This window comes from Peromyscus maniculatus, chromosome 4 (genome assembly GCF_049852395.1).
Source record: "Peromyscus maniculatus bairdii isolate BWxNUB_F1_BW_parent chromosome 4, HU_Pman_BW_mat_3.1, whole genome shotgun sequence".
In the NCBI taxonomy this organism is placed as follows: Eukaryota; Metazoa; Chordata; class Mammalia; order Rodentia; family Cricetidae; genus Peromyscus; species Peromyscus maniculatus.
Window position 1 is genome coordinate 1,665,246 of NC_134855.1, and position 19,855 is coordinate 1,685,100.

Here is a 19,855-nt window from a genome sequence, read left to right on the forward strand (position 1 = left end):
GGGCTAAATGCCCAAATTCCTGGAGCAGTCACAGGACACACTTGAGAGCAGAACAAGCCACCAGGGTGGACTGGAAGTTTCTCTGGGCAGTGTGAAAGTGTGGGGACACATGCAGGCACCTCCAGCATTCCAAGCTCAAAGCTGGGCAGAGAGAGGCCCTGTTGAGTCCAGATAGGCAAGGACTCCCACTGGGCCCTTAAGATGTGGCTGAGGGACCCACTTGTTCTCCAAGAGTGCTCAGTGTTCTTTTTGAGACAATATTGAGCCTATTCTGCCATATCTTGAAAGCATAATGTCTGAGAGGCTGGGGAAATAGAGTGGAGAGATGGATAGAGCCCTATCTTCCCAGATGGAGACAGACATTGTCATTCAGACAGGCAGCTGGAGGTGAGGCCAGCAACTGAGTCAGGTGGTGAAAATCAGGGACCTGGCCTCACAGGGATAGTTAAACCAGATAATGTTGCAAACTACTTAGGGCATAATAAGATGCAAAATAGGAACAAGAAGCTAGGGTGGGCTAGTTTGGGGTTCAACGAGCCCCATGTAGCCCAGGAGACCCAGGGGGTGACCCCAGTCCTACCCAATTCCACAAGACTCCCCACTCCTCCGCAGGAAAGCTATTCTTCTGACATCATGCCCTAGGCTAGCCCACCAGCGGTTCTAGCCCCTGTAGCAAGCCTATAGAAAAGCATACATTGCTCTCACCTCCATTCAGCTGCCCATTCTGTCACCAGAGGACTGACTATCCTATCACACTGCCACATACTTAAATTGACCCTGGGAGTCCCTGGCATTGTCTGAGACACTTCAGGCCAGCCAGCGGGGAATGGATGACCCCGGCCCACCCCCAGCACAGATGGGTCCTAAGCCCCAGAGTAACTGCTTTCAGAGCATGTCCTCAGACTCTTCCAGAGAAAAGCATTAAAGAAGAAAGGCTAGGTGGGACTCAGTCACCATGACCACATGGTGTGCTCCCCAGGAGGCACAGCCAACTCAGGGTGCCTGTAGACTGGTGATATGGTTGGGAAACCTGGGAAATAAAATGCATCAGTGGCAGGCGGCCTGCATGGCCCCGCCTTGGCTGACACACTCCCGTTAGCTCTGGCTTCTCTCATCCTGGGAATCAAAACAGCTTTTCTGATGGGGGTGGGGTGGGAGGATGACATGCAGAAATCTGAATTTAGGGGAAATAACACATCCATGGCACTTTTTTCCCTGTGCTATGAGCTTTACATATTTTATCAGTTATTTTCACATGGTCCCCAGCAAGTTGGTAGGCGTGGGCCTTGCTTTTCACAGGAAAGCTATGAGCGAGACTGAGGATGCTGAGGTGAGGGGCCTCCCACCCAACACCCCGGGGAGGAGTGGCAACTCCTGCAGGGTGAGAGCAGCTTCGCTTCGGGGCGGGGCGTTGGTTTTATCCAACCTGGGTAGGCCATGACCTAAGGTGCTCACACCTCTCCCTTATGGACCGAGAAGACTCCCAACACCTGAGACCCCTTACAGAAACAGCCCCATCTCAGGTGGGCCCAGCTGCTTGACAAAGCCTCTCACAGTTTCACCTGCTTAAGGCTACCGATTCTGGAAGGTAATGGCTCAGGGGCTTCCAGAGGAGACAGCGAGAGCTTACAATTGCTGTGTAGCTTAGGTAAACTACTCCACCTCTTTCAGCTGTGGGTTCACATTACAAATTGAGCGTCAGGCTGGTGAGATAGCATGGTGGAGGGGAGAAGGGACCGCTTCTTCACGCTGTCTGTTCACCTCCACACACGTGCTGTGGCACGCCCTCCGCCTCACACCCAAACACCACAAAATAAACAAATGATGACGATCAGGAACAGATTGAACCACACAGCAAAACGTTATCCCCCCCAACACACACACACACACACACACACACACACACACACACACACACAAACAACACATAACTAAATAATAAGCTGTTTACAGATGAGAACCAACTAGTAGCATATGTAAAGCCCTGGCCTGTGTGTTGATAAAAAAAAAAAAAAAAAAAAAGGAGTAACAGTAGTGACTGGAACTGTTGTAGTTTAAAGAAGGAAGTATCAGGTGGAGGCCCCCTCTAGACACACTCTAGGATACACATCACAGCCCCTTCAACTTGCCATTGGGATTGGTATCACTCTGTGATTTCTATTTCCCTCTCCCTGTGACTCCTGTGGGCACCTGACTCACCCAAATCCAAAGACAAGGAAAGTCATGAGGTGGCTCCACTCTGTCCCCCCTTCACTGGCCCCATGCCTTTGGGCAGAAAATTCTCCTAAGATCTGGAGCAAATAAACTACAGAGAGGCATGGGTTCTACTCTGTAGTCCCACTCAGGGCTCACAGGCTTCCCAGCTCACCCTCCCTCTGGGCCAATTCTGTCCTCCATTGTCCCACCCTAATACCTGCAGTGACCTGACCCCTCAGCTGCCACAGACCATGCCCTGGCTCCAACCCTTCCAAGGGCCTGTCACCACAGCTGGAGCCCAACTCTGTCCTCTCAGACCAGCCAGTTCTACAAAGTGAGTTCCAGGCCAGTCAGAGCTACACAGTGAGACCCTGTCTCAAAAACAGACATTCAGACAAACAGAATCCCCTATAAATATGGGCACAGTAGTGGCAGCCCACAGTTGGAGGCAGAGTTCCAGGCCAGCTAGGCTACACAGCAAGATCCTGTCTCAAGAAACAAACAAATCCACAGAAAGTGCTGGAGGCATCTGAGTTGCAATATTTCTGCAACAGGGCCAGGCTCTGTCTACCCAGCTTGCCTGTCTGCCCCTTAGGAAGCCCAGGCTTTGAACTCAGGGTCTGAGCCTCCACAGATTAGTTGCTTCCCTGGAAACCAGGCTTGAGATGCACAGCTACTCCTGGGGACTGTCATGGAAGGCTGTACCAGGCTAGGGTCGGGATCACACAGGAAGTAGACTTGTCCTAGCCCTAGAAGAGCCCCGGTCTGGAAGGAAACCGTCCTGGGCCTTGGCGGTTGTGGGCTGCACAAGCAGTGCCGGATTCAGTCCCGCTCAATACAGCTCAGAGCCAAATTATGGAGACCAGCACGGGAGCCTAGAGCTCAGCAGAAGGAGGTGCATGGGGGAGGGCCCTGACTCTAAATACCAGCCTGTCACTGGTGGGTCTGAGCTCCATGTCCTCCATCTCCCAAGTCCCCCTTGAGGCCCTATGAGTGGAGAGTGAGCATCAAAGGTGAGTGTTTATCCGGAGGCGCTCACACAGGAGGCAGGACTGGTTTCAATATGTAGCCACTTAAACCTCATCCCTAGGAGCTTAAAATGCTTTTACAAACATTTACTGTAGAAGAATTCCACTTGATGGCTCTGAGGGGCTGTGAAGCCTTCATCAATTCTTCCTTCTGGTAACTGTGTGGTTACCTTCTAGTAACTGGTAACTGTCCCCAACTGTGTGCCTAGCTCCTCCTCCCTCTCCTGGAGTTAATTGTGTTGACACAGTATGACCAAGAACAACCGTGCCCCTAAGGTCAGAGCCCAGGATAAGTGTCAGGTCCTCTCTTCTTTCTGGTAAACACAGCAGACATTACTAATCAATCCCAGTCTCCAAAGCCACCTCAGGGGGCTAGAGAAATGGCTCAGCGGTTAAGAGCACTGGCTGCTCTTTCCAGAAGTCCTGATTTCAATTCCCAGCAACCACATGGTGGATCACAACCATCTGTAATGAGATCAGATGATCTCTTCTCTCTGACTCTCTCTTCGTCATGTAGGCACTACACTCAAGTAGAGCACTTATATACATAAATCTTAAAAAAAAAAAAAAAAGCCACCTCTGCTGGGTATATCAGGCAGCCTCAATCTATCAGATCTGGCACAAGGTGTGGCAACCATTGCTACAGGAGTAGCAATGGGTACACAGGATGAAGGTAGAGTTCTCTAGCCTCTCCTTCACTCTCAAGGTCCCACACCCTAAAATCTTCTCAGGTCTGCAAACAGACGATAGGAGTTTAACATGGCCCTGGGTCAACACTGTCACAACAGTGAGCCTCAGATGTCAACTCACTTGCAAGAGGAAGCAGGGTAAGATGGGTCAGGTTGGTGACAGTCAGATGGTGAGGTCTCTCTTTCTGAAGCCTCCAGGAAGAGTATTCCTAAGCTGAAAAATCAAGGTTCATAGCCAAACCTCCACTCAGAAACTGTGAAACTCCAGGCCAATGCTGTTCACTGGAAAATGGGCACAAAGATTCCCACACCCCAAGACTTACTCAAAGTGGCCAGTACCATGCAAAGGATGTAGGAGCACCCCATAAATGCTAGCTGTCCTCCTCTCCTCCCTCTGCTCTCAGCAGGGTCATATCTGTGCACAAGCCACCACAGCCCAGTCACTGTCCCTAAGGGCGCATGACCAGATGGCTCCCTTCTCTAAAGCCTGCAGTCCTTATCACCCTGGGAGTCTGCTGCGTGGGAGCTCTGTCCATGCTTGCTCTCTTTTTCTCTTTCACTCCACCTCTCAGCAAAACTGCGTGGCGGCCAATCCTGCCTCTGTCCCCAAGGCAGCTCCACAGGGCCCATCTTGTCCTGCAGAAGTGATGGCAGTAATTCTGTTAATGGGAAGCAAGATGAATGGTACTCTGTGCCCAGAGTGTATGAGACACGATGGAATGGGGGGCTGGGGGAGGAGAGTGTGGCTGGAGCTCACCCTCCTTTGGGGCCTTATTAGGTCTTGAAAGTGCCACTGAACACGCTAAAACCTGCTTTTGCCAGCAGAAGTCTCATTTCACAAATATACAACAATAACAACAACAACAACAAAAAAAAAAAACCCTGTGAATGGTAAGCAAACCCTGAAGACTTGGCTCCCAGGCTACAGCAAGGTGACAAGCCGCTCCGTCTCTCGTCTCCCTGACTCCTGCTTTAAATAAGTGTCTAAATGCCAGCTCCCCATTTTGTGAATACCCAACACAGCTTCCTCGGCTGTTTTAGGCCCATTTGCCAACGATGGGATGGGACGGCTCTGAAGATGATTTCTTCTAAAAGGCTTGTCTGTTCCAGATGCCATAAAGCCCTAGTGTACCCCGGCTGACAGCCCCAGGAGGGATCTGACACAGGCCCCTCACCATCACAGACACATATACAGAACACTGTCATTCACTTGCCCCAGCAATAGGTAGCATTTCGAAGGTGTTCTGCAGTGACATGGGTGTCCTTTTCCACAATTATGCAAAGAGCTTGCTCCATACACCCACCCTCTCAGTTTGGAAACAAGCCACTGGGGCGTCTATCAGGCTTCAGCTGCCAAATGGAAGTCAAGGTAGGAGGTGATGCTGGTGCAGAGGTACTGTGAGACAGACCAGCAGGCAGACCTGAGTCAGCTGGGGCTGTGTGACCTCAGCAGTCTGTGGAACCTCGGCCTCAGCCTCCTTATCCCAGCACAAAGTTAACCCCGTCCTCCCAACAACCTTGCAACAAGGATCTAATGCAAGCCTGGCTCGTGAGGGATGTTCCCTTCTCAGCCCGCCCCTGTTCTCTCTGATCGCACATTCCCATGACACGCACTGGCACAGGTGTGCAGAGGTTTGGGGCCCAAGGCCTGGGTTCAAATCTTGGCTGGCTTGGTTGAGGCTCTACTGTGTGGCACTGAGCAAATGACCCAGCCATACTCAGCTTCCCATTCTTGTCTGTAAAATGGAACTAAGCGCACCTGCTTCAAGTCACAACTAGGATTCAGTGTGACGACCTGGCCAGCCCAGCCCAGGGCCAGTGGCCCTTAGTCTTGGCATAGGGTGAGAATATTTCCACACTCCCTGCCACCCTTCAGGGAAGAGAAAGGGCTGAGGGCATTCTAACCCCACAGGATGGGGAATCCCATCAGTTCTAAACACGGCCAGCCTACCTTTTCCTTTCAGAATTCCCCCCTCCACCCACCAAGGACAGTAACATGACTCCTTACACCAACTCCTTGAAGGCAGGGACTTTGTCCCCATGACTCATGAGTGTCTTTGAACAGTGCAAAAGAGCACTGCTCATTCAGGTAAATGAATGACTAAATGAGAGGAAGGAGATGGGTGGGGGTGGGGGGCTCAGTGACCGCCTACATGTCCCAGGGCAGCATGAGCATCACAGATGCCACCAAGCTCTAGTCTAGTGGTGGTGGTGCTCTTCCCAAGCAAGTGGGTCACTGACTTGGTCATTTGATTGCTGCTTCACACCGCCTGTCAACACAGTAAGTCATGGTCCTGCCAACTGCCTGGCATGGAGCTGAGGGTGTACAAAAAACGGAAACTCCTATCACCACTGGCTTCGCAAACAAGGAAACACAGGCACCCTGGGAGGAGGTGACAGCCCAGGAGCTACTGTGGGCAAAGTGGGGACATGTGGCTTACATCAGCCTTGTCCAAACCAACTGCCCACCTCCTCCCTCTCTGGGCAGGGATGGCTGTAGATCTGGCTGAGTCTTGCATGACTGAAGCTGGAGCTTGGCCCTGGGATCTGCTCCCTGCCAGGAGCCACACACCAAAGAAGCAGAGGCACCGATATTTGGCTAGAGTCCCATCCTCCACTCACACAGCAGATTGCAGGGACAGAGACCATGCAGCAGTAACTGTGGGCTGTATGTTGAGGGCATGAAGTCCTGGGGATGGTTTATAGCCTTCCTACTGATACTGAGCCTCAGTTGTCCTAATCTGAAAGATGGAGCCAGCACAGCATGATCAGGAGGACTAATTAATGAAGGCAAACCATACACAGCACCTGTCTGGGTCCCAGGCACACTGTTGCATAGTTGGTACTACAGAAGCTTTATTTCTTTCCTCCAGAATCTCTCACACACATACATTCAAGATGCCAAACTTCCGTTCTCCTGGTTGCCTGCTCTCAGCTCCTTTGACTGCAGAGCTAGAAACATGCCCATGTTAGCAGCGGCATCAAATCTCTCCTCCTAACGTCTTGGGGTCTCTAGGGCATCACTTGCTTGGTGCTCTTCAGAAACGTGGCTGTTTGATTGCTAACTCTTGTCACCCAAGGACAGGAAAGCTGAAAGGATGGATGCAATTACATCCAGCCATGGTGTGATAGGTTGGCTCTATGGTATGTCTGGCAAAAAAGGCTCAGAGGAGGGAGACCTGCTGGCTGAGTGGTAGTGGTCATCCAGGGGATCAGCGGTCTGCATGCATAGATCATTTCCTCTAAATGATCTGGCCCCCATAACCCCACACAGAGAACTGACACGGGGACCTTCTTGTTTTGAAACTTGATTGTGTGTAAGAGGGACACTGTTGTGAAACGAGCATGGTCAATCAACCCTGTTCCCATAAGGGAGCCAAGTGTGTATGCCATATCTTGAGTTCTCTATTGGCATTCTTGTTACCTTTGATATCTGGGAGAACCCTGGAGCAGGTATGGGCTTTTGGACCTGCAGTACATATTGGTCCTGCCACCCCAGGACAGGTGCCCAGTGTTGCCCTCATACCAATCCCTGTCACCCATGGCAGGGTGGAAGGTAGACCCCACATGGAATGACTGGGTGGGATCTTCTGAGGGTCTGCACTCACCCTGAGAGTCCCTATGCCCAAGAAGTAAACTCTGCATAAAAATCATGACAGGTAGGGAGAGTAAATACAAAAGAAAGGAAAAGCCAGTTTTCTGATTCTTGTTGTTTTTTCAGGGCTGGGGGTGGGTTTGAAACAGGTCCTCATGTATCCTAGGCTGTCCCCAACTTGCTATGTAGCCAGTGATGACCCTGAAATTCTGATCCTCCTGCCTCCACCTCCTGAATATTGCAACTACAGGTGTGTATTGCCTGAGGACAGAACCTTGTGCATGCTAGACAAGCACTCTGCCCACAGTCACATCCCAGCCCCTCCTTCCTTGCTGGTTTTTGAACAAAGGGGTCTGCATTTCAATTTTACACTGGGCCTCACAAATTACACAGCCACCCTCACTCTCCATTTATATGACCATGACATCCCCCTTCTGGTTCCAGGGGCCTTGAGGATACCCCAAAGTCCTTGCAGAAGTGGAAGGCCCTACTGGGTCTGAGATTGTCGCCTCCAAGAAGATGCTGGGAGTCTTGTTTGTTGAACTTCAGTTGGCCATTTATGTGCCCTGTGCTAAGGTGACAACCTTGAGCTCTCAGGGAGCTTCCTAGACAGTGAGTGGTTAAGAGAACAAGCTATCAGGATGGGATACTCATGTGAATAACCAACAGATGTCACCAGGGAATAGTCTCACTGGCTGGCCTGTTCAGGTGGCTCCCTGAGCAGGCATGTCTGCCTCGAGCCTCAGTTTCCCATCTGTGACTGGATGTTATTAATCATCCCATCCTCCCAGGGGTATTGTGATGATGAAATAAAATGAAGTCACTGACAGGTACAGCACACAGCAAATGACCGATAAATGTCAGCCACTGCTACTGCCCCGCACCCCAGCATCGCGTGACACATCTCAGAATGGAGAGAATATGCTGGCTCCTTTCTAGCATCTGCCATGACTCTGCTCCCAGGCGCCCCTCTCCCCCCATTGTTATGTCGCATCAGTCCATAAATATTTAAACAACATGTCATCAGATTATTATAACATATGATCCATAGCACTGATGTGCAGCAGTTCTGTGCATTTGGGCTTCGTTTTCAGAATATCGAGACATAAAATATTTATGTATTTAGCCAACCACGAGATCTCACATTCTGTCTCAAAATGCTGGGTGGTGGCAAGACGCTGAACTGAGACGCGACGTGTGAAGGGGTGCCTTGTTCTCACATCGGTTCCTGGGGCATCTGGATTGTTTCTGGTTCATTCAGGGGACGTCATCACGTGGCCTGTGAATAGTGGCTAACTTGGTTGATCATAGCAAGCAGAGGGCTGGGCCCCAGAGAACTCACCTAACCAGTGCACGCTGGATGGATGGTCTACATGCCTGCATCTCTAAGGATGTGCACACAGCAGGAAGTGCATTTTTCTCACAGTGCCCACCAGGAAATGAACAGACTCACCCACAGCCCACAGCACCACCTGAGTGGCTGGCACACAGTAAAGATTCGGGGCCATTAGAATCCTGTTTCCTTCTAGGCCCAGGTCCCAGGCCCAGGTCAGGCACAAAGTAGGGTTGAGCCAATATAGCTGGATAAATAGCAATTGAAGAAACTGCCAGATAACATTGTGACCAGATTAAAGAATAATTATTAGATAATAAAGTCATACACAATAATGACCCCATCTGTCAGTCTGATTTATACTGTGTAGGACCTTTAGGCCTGAGACATACAGGCTCTCCAGTAACCCCTGGGGAGTAGAAAAAGAGAATTTTTTTCCTATGTAATTAAGTATCTCAACTGCTAACATTAGCACATCACAGTAGCCATATGTGCAGGAATGTTTGGCAGTGTGTGATTTCAGAGACACTGCCCCATAAGCCATCAGAGCATCCAGGATCTCACATGCCAGGGGCTGAATGCTTCTTTAAGACTGCCTCTCCAGTCCCCAGCCAACAGTAAAATACTCTAATGCACCATTGCCCTTAAGAGACCAGGAAAGGGGGGTTTTCCTATGCCTAGCCAGCAGATGATCAAAGTCTGAGGATGTAGGATATAAAAAGTATGTATAAAGGACAGCTGTCAGATCAAGGTACAGGTATTTCCTCTGCACATATCCTAGGAAGACAGACAGAGGTCTGTGTCTGATTCTTTTGTTTCCCAAATGGCCAGCTCCAGCCTGGACTGAACAGCACCATGAACCTGTCTGCTGGGAGACCCCAGTGCCAAGCCTAAGGGCAGCACAGGACCCACTGCCCATCACCCTCACGGAAAACCACGTGCCATGCTGTCACCACCAGGCTGGCTCCAAGAGCCACAGTCTCCACACCGTCCCCAGACTGTGCACAGACAGAACTCCAGTCTTCACATTCTCGTGGACTAGCTGAGCAGGCTGGCATTGAGAGCAAACACAAAGGCCACTGGGATTCCTGCACAAGAGGGACAAAGCAGCCTGAGCATGCTCTGAGTCACAGCCAGCAGGTGTGTGCACGCTTGAGGTCCTGAGCAACCTGTTCAGGGACCCGGCAGACCCTGCAACCCTCGGGCAGGCTCCTGCCTCTGCTGTCTGCTACCATGTAGTGTTCAGGGGCGCTACCGTGTAGACACCCACCAAGGCCAAACGAACAAGAGATTTGCTTCCTCTTATAAGGCCAGGTTCCTCACTTTTCAGGTTGGGGTAGAACTGGGGATCATTCTCCTGGGGGTGGGGGACTCTAGAACTTGCTTAGGAAATTTAACTCTTTCCCCTTCTCAAAGCCCCCTCACAAAGAACACTCCCTCTAAACAACAAAGGTACTTGACAGAAAACACAGTTTAAGGTTGGGAGTATAGCTGTCATGGCATGTACAGAAGACCTGGGTGCAATTCCCAGCATCCCCAACAAAATTCAAAAGCAGTTTTGAGGTGCATATACCCCAAAGCCCTTCTATACAGACATTCAGCAAAGAACCATAGGAAGGAAGCCCCGTAACTCAGCTGTTCCAGTAGGTTGAGTATCTCTTATCTGAAATGTGTGGGACCAGGAAAGTTTCAGATTTTACTTATTTATTTACTAGGTGTATGGATTTTTTTTTTTTTTGCTTGCATAAATGTCTGTGTACCAATGGCATGCCTGGTGCCAATGAAAGTCAGAAGAGGAGATCAGATCCCCTGGAACTGGAGTCACACATGGTTATGAACTGACATGTGTGTGCTGGGAATTGAACCTGGGTCCTCTGGAACAGTGAGCAGCAAGTACTCTTAACCACTGAGCCGTCTCTCCAGCTCCTTGTTTCAGATTTTAGAATTAACTGAATTTGGAAATATTGCATAGACTTTACCAATTGAATAACTCTAACCTGAAAATCTGAAATGCCCCCAAATCTGAAATATTTAAACACCATGTCACCATGCTGGTGCACAGAAATATTCTGATAATTGTGCTCTTATTGTGTGCCAGGTTCTAAGAACACAGCTGTGGCCACACACCATGTCTTGCCCTATGGAATGACACTCTCATCTGGAAGAAATAGACAACTGATACCCTATGCCCTCAGCACAGACCATGCTGTTTCTTCCAGCTGCTCGGAAGGCTAGAATTGGCTACCCTCTCCCGGCTCACACAGTAGGCACTTCCAGAGGGCAGTAACTGTCCCCTGATTCTGTACAATGCCCTCTGCTGTGGTTTTCCTCACAGCACTCATGTTGACAGTAGAAAACCAGCTGCCCTGGAGCTTGGTTGTTTCTTCATCCCTAACGTGGGTATACGAGTACTCAAGTTGTTACTGAGTGTAAAGGTTGGACGAGGCCATGACACACAGCAGACCCCTGGCACAGGGAAGCCTCTGACAGGATGGATGGTGAGGCTGGAGGAAGTTCCTCGTTGCATATTTCCCCAGGTCAGCCTGGAGCTCTGGAAATCTTATCCCACGGCCTCTGTGGTCCACTTGCCCTCACCATGGCCCTTTGAGGCCTCAGCAGAACCTCTTAATCTCCCAGCCACAATGCTACTCACTCTCCCAACTCCTCCTGCTTCGGAGAGTGAGGCCCATCAGATCCCTCCTAGCGAACATTCACAAACTCCTATGCAGTTCTGAGCCTGCCTCCTGCAGTGAGGATGAAAGGGGTGCTGCCCCCAAGGAGGGGACTGAGGCCATAAGGGGGCTCTGTGCAAGTCCTACCTACCCCAAGGCCTCTTTTTAAAAAAAAATGGGGGGAGGGGGTTGGAGAGATGGTTCAGAGGTTAATACTGGGTGCTTTTCCAGAGAACCTGGGTTCAATTTCCAGCACCCACATGGCAGCTCACACCTGCCTGTAACTCTAGTTCCAGGGGATCTGACACCCTCCTACAGACATATATGCAGGCAAAACATCAATGCACATAAAATAAAATAGATAAATCATTATTATCATTATTTTGTAATTTGCCAGGCACAGTAACACACACCTTTAAACCCAGCACTTGGGAGGTAGAAGCAGGAAAATATCTGAGTTTGAGGCCAGCCTGCTCTACAAAGTGAGTTTCAGGACAGCCAGAGCTATCCATCGAGATCTCAAAAGAAATTTAAATTTATTTTTATTTATAAGTATGTTTGTGCCTGCTTGTCTGTATGTGCACTATGTACATGCAGGTGCCCAAAGAGGGCCAGAAGAAGGCATCTGATCCCCTGGAACTAGAGTTACAGGAAGCTATGGGCTGTCTGATATGTGTGCTGGGAACTGAACCTGGGTCCTCTTCAAGAGCAAGTGCCCTACACCACACCATCTCTCAGGACGTTTCTTGAATGAGCAGATGGGTGTGCCACATGCTAGACAACACAAGTATCTCCAGTTCTGAGACCAGAGTACACTCAGCCTGCTCCAGACAGCAGGTGCTCTGCTTTACCCCCAAGCTCAGGCCCAGAAGCCAGCGCTGCAGGATCTCGGCTGGGCATGCTCTCTGCCCTTCATTGTCTCCATCTATAAATGGGGCAGGAGAGGGGGCTTTGTCTTTAGTAACAGAATCCCTTCTGGTTTTGTTTTCCTTCATATAAAATTAACCTTTGTGGGAGTGTGTGGTGCTGGGGATCCAACCCAGGCTTCACGCATGCCAGGTAAGTGTTCTATCATTAAACTATACCCAAATTAACCATTTTAAAGTGGCATCTGGTACATTCATAATGTTGCACAGCCAAGTTGCTACATAGTTCCAAAACATTTTATCACCCCAAAAGAAAGCCCTGCACTCATCACACCCTTACTCCTCATCCCCCCTCCTCCCAGATGTAGGGACTGCAATCTGCTTCCACACCACATGCTCTCTGGCCTGAGCAGGTGTCTAGGTTAAACAGTCACAGGTCACAGGAAGGTAGGGCGGTTTGCTTCTCCTCTCTGAGCTCACACCCCTCATCCTCAGCCCAATTTCAGACACAGCTCCCACCCCAGGCTCCTTTCTTTTCAGTATCCATATCCTAAAGTCAGTCCGGTGTGTGAGAAGTCAGAGCCATCGCCAGATGCATCCAGCCCACCTGATAGACAAGTGGGGGAGGCTGGGCTGAGGGTAGGGGAATGGTTCTCCCCACGGACGTCTGTCCTCACTTTCCCTCACAAGCCAGGTGGGCTTCAGGTGTGAGGAAACTCCTGAGGAGGGACAGCCATGGTGGGAGTCAGGGTCTTTTCTGCCTTTAGAGAGAGCCAATCTAACAGAGCCTCAAATGGCCCAGGAAGATTCCCATAGTACATGTGGTCTCCCTCAGGTCCAGTGACCCTTAGTGCAGACAGGGAGTCCTCGATGAGGACTCTGGTCCTGCTGAGGTCTGTGATGGCCACTCCTATCAGCACAGATCTCTGCTGGGGCACACTATATAAATAATTAACAAAACATCTGCCTCACTTCGTAACACCCTTGCGGTGTTTTAGGACACGGCTCTCGGACCTTCAGAGAATTTCCAACTTCCTACCCAAACTGAGGGGCTCACTGTCTTGGCTTGTGGTGAGCAGGGGGATGCCAGGAGGGCCACTCCAGTACTGAAATCCGGCTTCTTGCCAAGCTGCTGCTGTCTACTACGCCCGGCAAATTCTTTGTTTTTAAATTGTATGTGTCTGGGTGTTTTGCTGGCATGTATGTCTGCACCATGCCTGGTACCTTTGGAGGCCAGAAGAGGGAGGCATCAGATCCCCTGAAATTGGAGTTATGGGTGGTTATAAGCTGTCATGTGGGTGCTGGGGATGGAACCCAAGTCCTTTGGAAGAGCAGCCCACACTGTTAACCACTAACCCCTCCTCTCTCCAGCCCCAAAGCTCACATTCTTAATTTGATTATGAGTATTTTACCCTTCCAGGGCCTCAGTTTCCACTCTGTGAAATGCACAATTGGACAGCTTCCAATCCTCAAAGTCTACCCTGAGTAGCCTCCAGTGTCACCTCCACCCTGTGCTCTGGTGAGCTGCTCTGCTTGGCACTGTGAGCCACTGTAACCGGTCACCAGAAAGGCACCATGTCCCCTTGCAGATTCTTTCCCAGGAATCCCCAGCTTAAGGGGCTGAAGGACAGATGTTAGAAAAAGGGTCCCGAATAATTCCAACTCTGTCCGCCACCTGCACTGAGAGCGCAGTGTGAAAGGCAGCACCCCAGCAGCTTCTCCAATGACAGGGGGACCCGGTGGATGGTGGCGACACACGCCTTTAACCTCCGCACTTGGGAGGCAAAGGCAGATGGATCTCTATGCATCTGTGTTCGAGGCCAGCCTGATCTACAGAGTGAGATCCAGGACAGCCAGGGCTGCACAGAGAAACCCTGTCTTGAAAAACAAAAGAGAACAAAACAAAGCAAAAAGAATCTCTTTCTCAAGGGCCACCCTGATTTTGAAGTGTGAGGGTTAAACAATTTGGGGAAAAGGCAGGCGCCCCAGGCTTCCCACAGTAACTACCCGCCCCCTCCTGTCCGCATTCCTTCACACTCGGTGGAATTCCTGCACAAAGCCCCCTTTTTCTTTTCTATGAGGTCACCGTCACACAGAAGTCTAAGAGAGAAAGAACAGCTCCTTGTGGGTCAAAGCCTTTGGAACTGAATGCATTTCAGACCCAGTGGCCCCACCTGCAATCTCACAGCCCTCAGGGCCCAGCTCCAGGGTAGGGACCAAGGGGCTTAGGGGGTGTTGTGATTTGGCCCAGCACAGTCCAAGAAGCCTGCCTAGGCGACTAGTTTCTCAGGTGCCAGACCACGTGAGAAGTCACCTACGTGTGTGTGTGTGGGGGGGGGGGGGTGTCAAGAACTGGAGACAAGTGTCCCCTGTATATGGGGTATGTATTCACATAGCAAGTCCTGCTGGAGTGACAGATGTCAAAATGCCAGATCACACTCTCAAGTTCAAGTTCCCAAGATTAACGTCACAGGAAATCACACCACTAACGGATGTGCCCCAATATTACTTCTTTCTGGATCTTGGGTCTAAGAAGGCTATAGGTTTGGTTTGAAAATGGATTGTGTATATGTCACCAAATTCAGACAGGAACGGGGGAGATTGCTGGGGGGGGGGGCTTCTACTAACATTTTCAAAAAAGAAAAAAGAAAAGAGCCAGGCAATGGTGGCGCACGCCTTTAATCCTAGCAATTGAGAGGCAGAGGCAGGCGGATCTCTGATTCAAGGCCAGCCTGGTCTACAGAGGGCGTTCCAGGACAGCCAGGACTACACGGAGAAACTCTCTCAAAAAAACAAAGAGAGAGAGAGAGAAAGAGAGGAAAGATGACATTGGTATTATCTGGTGACAGAACTGAGATCCACTGCCTGCTCAAAAACTGCAAACCCCTTTATAGATACCCAACCATCCTAAATGATACCTTGTTCCACAATCTCCCTGCCCCTCAGAGCCCCGAGTCCAAAGGACTAGCAAAAAGGTATGTGCACTTTGCTGCCTATGATGACATCAGCAAAAACCAAATTAAATAAATAAAAACAGAAACAAGGCCTATTTTTACCTCTGCAAATCACAGGCCAGATGGAGAGAAATCTATCAATGCCAGAACGGAGGCTGAGCCCTCCCATAAGATCTATTATTTCACACCTTACGTTAAGGCATCACATTGCAAAGGACTTTGCAAATGTTCATCAATTTGCAGACGTTCTTGGAAGGAAGATAACTTTTAATGCTGGAGGACACAGAGCTGGGCAGGCACAGCCCAAACCACACAGGTCCTTACACACAGTCCTCCTGCCAAACATCAGAACGGAAATGAATGAGGAAGTGACTGGGAGACCCAGTTCTGAATGACAGGTGACAAGGAGCCTTTTTAAAAATGATCATGTCAGATATTCAGAATGAGAGCGAGGCCCTGAGGCAGTTCACTCCCCATCTCCCCACAAGGTCAGAGGGCTGGGCTCTTCCTAGGGCAGAGTCCAGCTTTGTCTGCAATAAGGACTAAGAGGTACCAATCTGAATCTAGGCTGTTTATTTAATTAATTTATTTATTTACATGATGGTGTCTTATCTAATCCTGGGTAACCTGGTACTTGCTATGTAAGTCAAAGCTGGCCTAGAACTCAAAGCAATCCTTCTGCCTCAGCCTCTCATAGTGCTGGGATTATAGGCATGAGCCACCACACCTGGCCCTAACCCCATCTAATCTTGAATGGTTCACCAAGCCCTCTGCCCTCACCTCCCTTTCTGGTTCAGCCTGAGAAGAGGAGGGAAATATTATTCCCCTTTTGACAATGGTTTGCCCACCTCTGGCACTTGGAAAGACTAGTCCCTCCACTCTGGTGGCTCGGTGGCCTTTGGGAAGACCTCTCCTAGCATGCTGGAACCCAGCAGGAAAGAGCAAACACAATAAAGGTAGCCTGTGTGCCTTCAAGTTAAGAAGGCTGGTCCCAGAATCGGAGATATGAGTTTAAATCCTGACTTCATCATTTACCAGCTTATCAACTTCCCTGGATATTGACTTTGCAAGTACAGGGGAAGACTACAGACTCTGTCTAGACAAGTCTGGGTTCAAATCCCGGGTCTACTGCATACTCTACAGTCTCTCTCTGTCTTGGGCACCATGACAGTCCTCATCTTACAGTGTTGTTGAGCACATGGGAGGAAATAACTTCCAATTTTGTGCACCAAGCCCGGCACAGAGCATATCCTCAACAATGGGAGCCACCAGTCACGGTGCCACTTCCCAAACACTACGCCAGCCAGTTCATCTCTCACAGTGTCCATCTTCTTCTGTGTAATAGAGACAGGTGCCTCTGACTTCGGTGAGCCCTAACTGAGTACACGAGTGGTCAAGTCCTCAGCGCCCAGGCTGTGCACCTTAGGAGGTGAATGTCAAGTCCTGAGCCCAATGGAAAGAGGAAGAACCTCAAAAGCAGGCAGGTGGCTCAGGTTTTGGTTGCCTCCTCTCGGCTGGCCCAGGGACATATGCTTGATCTCTGTATGATTCAGATTCCTTGAGCACAAAACCAAAAACAGAGTGGGATACCAGGAGAGTTAGGGACCCCCAGAACCATTCTCAGCACACAGTAGGTATTCCATAAATGATTCAGCCCCATTTCCCTCCTCCTTCCTCACTCCACATGCCACCTGGGAAGGCCAGACTCCATTTCTAGAAACAGCTCTAAATTCTAACCACTGCTTAAGTCTGAGACTTGAGTTCTCAGAGATAGCAAAATGACTTTTTAAGTCACTTCTGAAGCAGGCCGGGCTCAGAGTCTCAAACCACGGGGACCATTTTAAATCCCAGGCCTTTTCTTCTGGGAAGTTAGGCAAGAACCTTCCCAAATGTTTGCTGTGGGGCCCTCTGCCAGGGAGTGACTCACTCCTCCGCTCCCCACAGGCATATTTTATTTGGGGGTGGGGGATCCAGGGAGAGTCTGGCCCTGATGGGGGAGGGGAACAGTTCCAACACATCCAGAAGGTGGGGATTTTTTTTTTTCCAGTTTTCAGGACAAAGAGGAAAAAAGAACACGGGTCTTTTTTTGGTTTCCTTCCAGGTTTTGTCTGCTGAAAGACGATGTCCAAAGTTCACTGCTTAAGTTCCTCCTGTCGGAGTCAGGCACCCATTCAATGAAATTCTTCTCCCGTTAGCAACAGGGATCTTTTATGTGCCCCTTTACACACACCAGACTCCTGTAAGGACATTTTCCCTTCAGAGCGTCAAGCTGCATTTTGCCAGTGGAGAGAAGAAGTTCAGACAAAAAACTTTCTAAAGTTTGCTTTCAAGTAGTTACAACTTTCAACTGAGATTTTCAACACACACAAACTGTCAGTCAAAACCGCAAGGACAGCCCTTAGAGGATGTGTCCCAAGCATGCTGTCACCCATTTGTCTCTGGGGCTCAGATAAATCAGGGGAATATGATTAACTCAGAGGGTCAGGCAGAGAGGGCAATTATCTGGGGCCCTGGGTCTCCCTAGGGCCTAACCAATAGGTATGAGGGCAGAGTCCAAATCTGGCCTAGCTAGAAACAGCCACGAACAAAGCTGGGGAACTCAGACATATTTTGAAAACCTCAATTCAAGTTCAGCGCAGCCCGCTCCCCAGCCTGCGTGGCCATGCAGAGTGTTGCCAAGGCTGGGCTGAGCGGCTTCCACCAGACTCAAACCCTGGGGATCTGTGGGTCTGTCTCTAAGCCCCAGGCACACAAAATCTGGCCCAGGGTCCGCCGTCACAGCACACACACTGGCATACAGTGTAGGGTGCTCAGCCTGGATCTTAAACACGTGTGACCACACTTACTCGGGAACATTCAGACACGTGGGCACATGTACTCCCTGGCACCCACAGTAAACGCTCGATAAACGGATAAGCGGGAGCGTAGCCCGTCCACCCGCACTAATCCACCCCAAACTCACCCCGGGCCCCCGATGTGCACACGCACGCACTCCCGCGCAGCGAGGCGGATGGAGCCCAGCGGCGGACGCCTCGGCCTCCAGCGGGCGTCCCCGCCACCTCCCCGGGCACGCGCGCGCGCCCACCGCCTCGGGCGACAGCCCCACGCCCTGGCCCGCGCCCCTTGCGGGCCCCAGGCCACTCACCGGCGCCGGTGTGTCTCTCGGCGGCGGGCGGAGCGCGGGTCGCACGCGAGTTGGCGGCGCCGCGGCCGCAGCTAGTCTGCCGGGTTCGGCTGCCGCTTCTGCGCGCGTCCGCGCGCCCGCCCCTCCCCGCAGCGGGGCCGCGCCGCCCCCGTGCGCGCGGCCGCCACGCAGGCTAAGGGGGCGCCGAGGGCGCGCTCCCAGCCTGGGCTCTTAGCCGTCCAGCCCAGGTGAGAAGACTGAGGCCCAGACTCCAAGTCCTGGTCACTGAACCCCTCTACGAGGGCTCTAGACCCCTAGATGCAGGTTCGCACGGTAGCCAACCCATGGACTTTTCCCCGTGCCCATGGGGTCCCCATCAGCTGACATTGCCCTATCACAGCTCTAGCCCGACTGAAATTGACCCATCCAGAGAGTGGAGTTGGAGATGAAGTTCACTAGAAAGAGTGCTTTCCTAATCTCAGCATCTGTAACCCCAGCACTAGGAACGTTAGAAATTCAAGATCATTCTTGGCTTTACAGCAAATTCCAAGCCAGCGTGGACTACATGAGACACTGTCTAAAAAACAGTGCTCACTGGGCACAATAGAACAAATAGTGCTCAATGCAGGCACAGAAGTAGGCTCCAAGGGTGAATCCAAGTCCCTGCCCCCAAAGCACCAGTGTCTCCTGCTGATGCTGCCTCCCTGGGACTCCAGGCCAGCCAGGTCAATGTGCAAAAGGTTCCTGAAGGAGTCAATGATTCCACTGGGGACCATTCGAATAGCCCCGTGGGAACCTGGCTTTCATCCTCCAGACCCACATGGTGGAAGAAAAGAACTGACTCCAGCAAACTGTCTCTGACCTCCACACATCTTTCACATATATGCACATTGTATGGCCTGTGTTTAAAAAAACAAAAAGTCTTAATCATGAATACCTAACAACCATACTAGGATGTCCAAGCTTCTCTGGGGAGCAAAAAAGGGGACTTCCACATCCCCTCAAGAGGGGGTGCTCCTGGCTGGGACAGGAGTTACTGCTTCTAACTAGGCTGTCTGTGTATCCCAGACACCTGCCAGCGGTCCATTAGTTGGCTGCACTGGCTGGGCACAGGGCGGCATCCTGCTGAGTGTGCTTCAGCAACCTACTCTTCCACAGGCATCAGGCCATAACCTGTGGGGAGGAGAGGTCTCACTGCTGGCCCCTCTGCCTGCCTTGCGGAGTCCAGGCCCTGTGAGGGAGGTGTCATGCCACCCTTGTGTCCATTTCGTATATGGCATGGATGAGGCTTGTTCCCAAAGTCCCCCAGGTGGTAAGTGTTAAACTGGAAGCAGATGACAGATGTCTGGCTTCAGCACCTTATTGCTAGGCAACCTGGCTCTAAGATGCTGGTATAAG

General features: G+C 50.8%; 1 protein-coding gene across 5 annotated transcripts in view; it reads right to left on the reverse strand.

Annotated features, from left to right (window-relative positions):
* Nek6 (NIMA related kinase 6) overlaps window positions 1-18,624 on the reverse strand; it is a 73,847-nt gene extending 55,223 nt beyond the window's left edge. For 2 of the 5 annotated variants that reach the window (XM_076568446.1, XM_076568445.1), the window contains exon 1: window positions 18,479-18,601. The gene's annotated coding sequence lies outside the window, so the exon portion shown is untranslated. Of the gene's footprint in view, window positions 1-18,295; window positions 18,426-18,478 lie in introns of those variants that run through there. The other 3 variants (XM_076568447.1, XM_076568444.1, XM_015986185.3) reach the window with 3 other exon arrangements.
* Window positions 18,625-19,855: the final 1,231 nt, after the last annotated feature.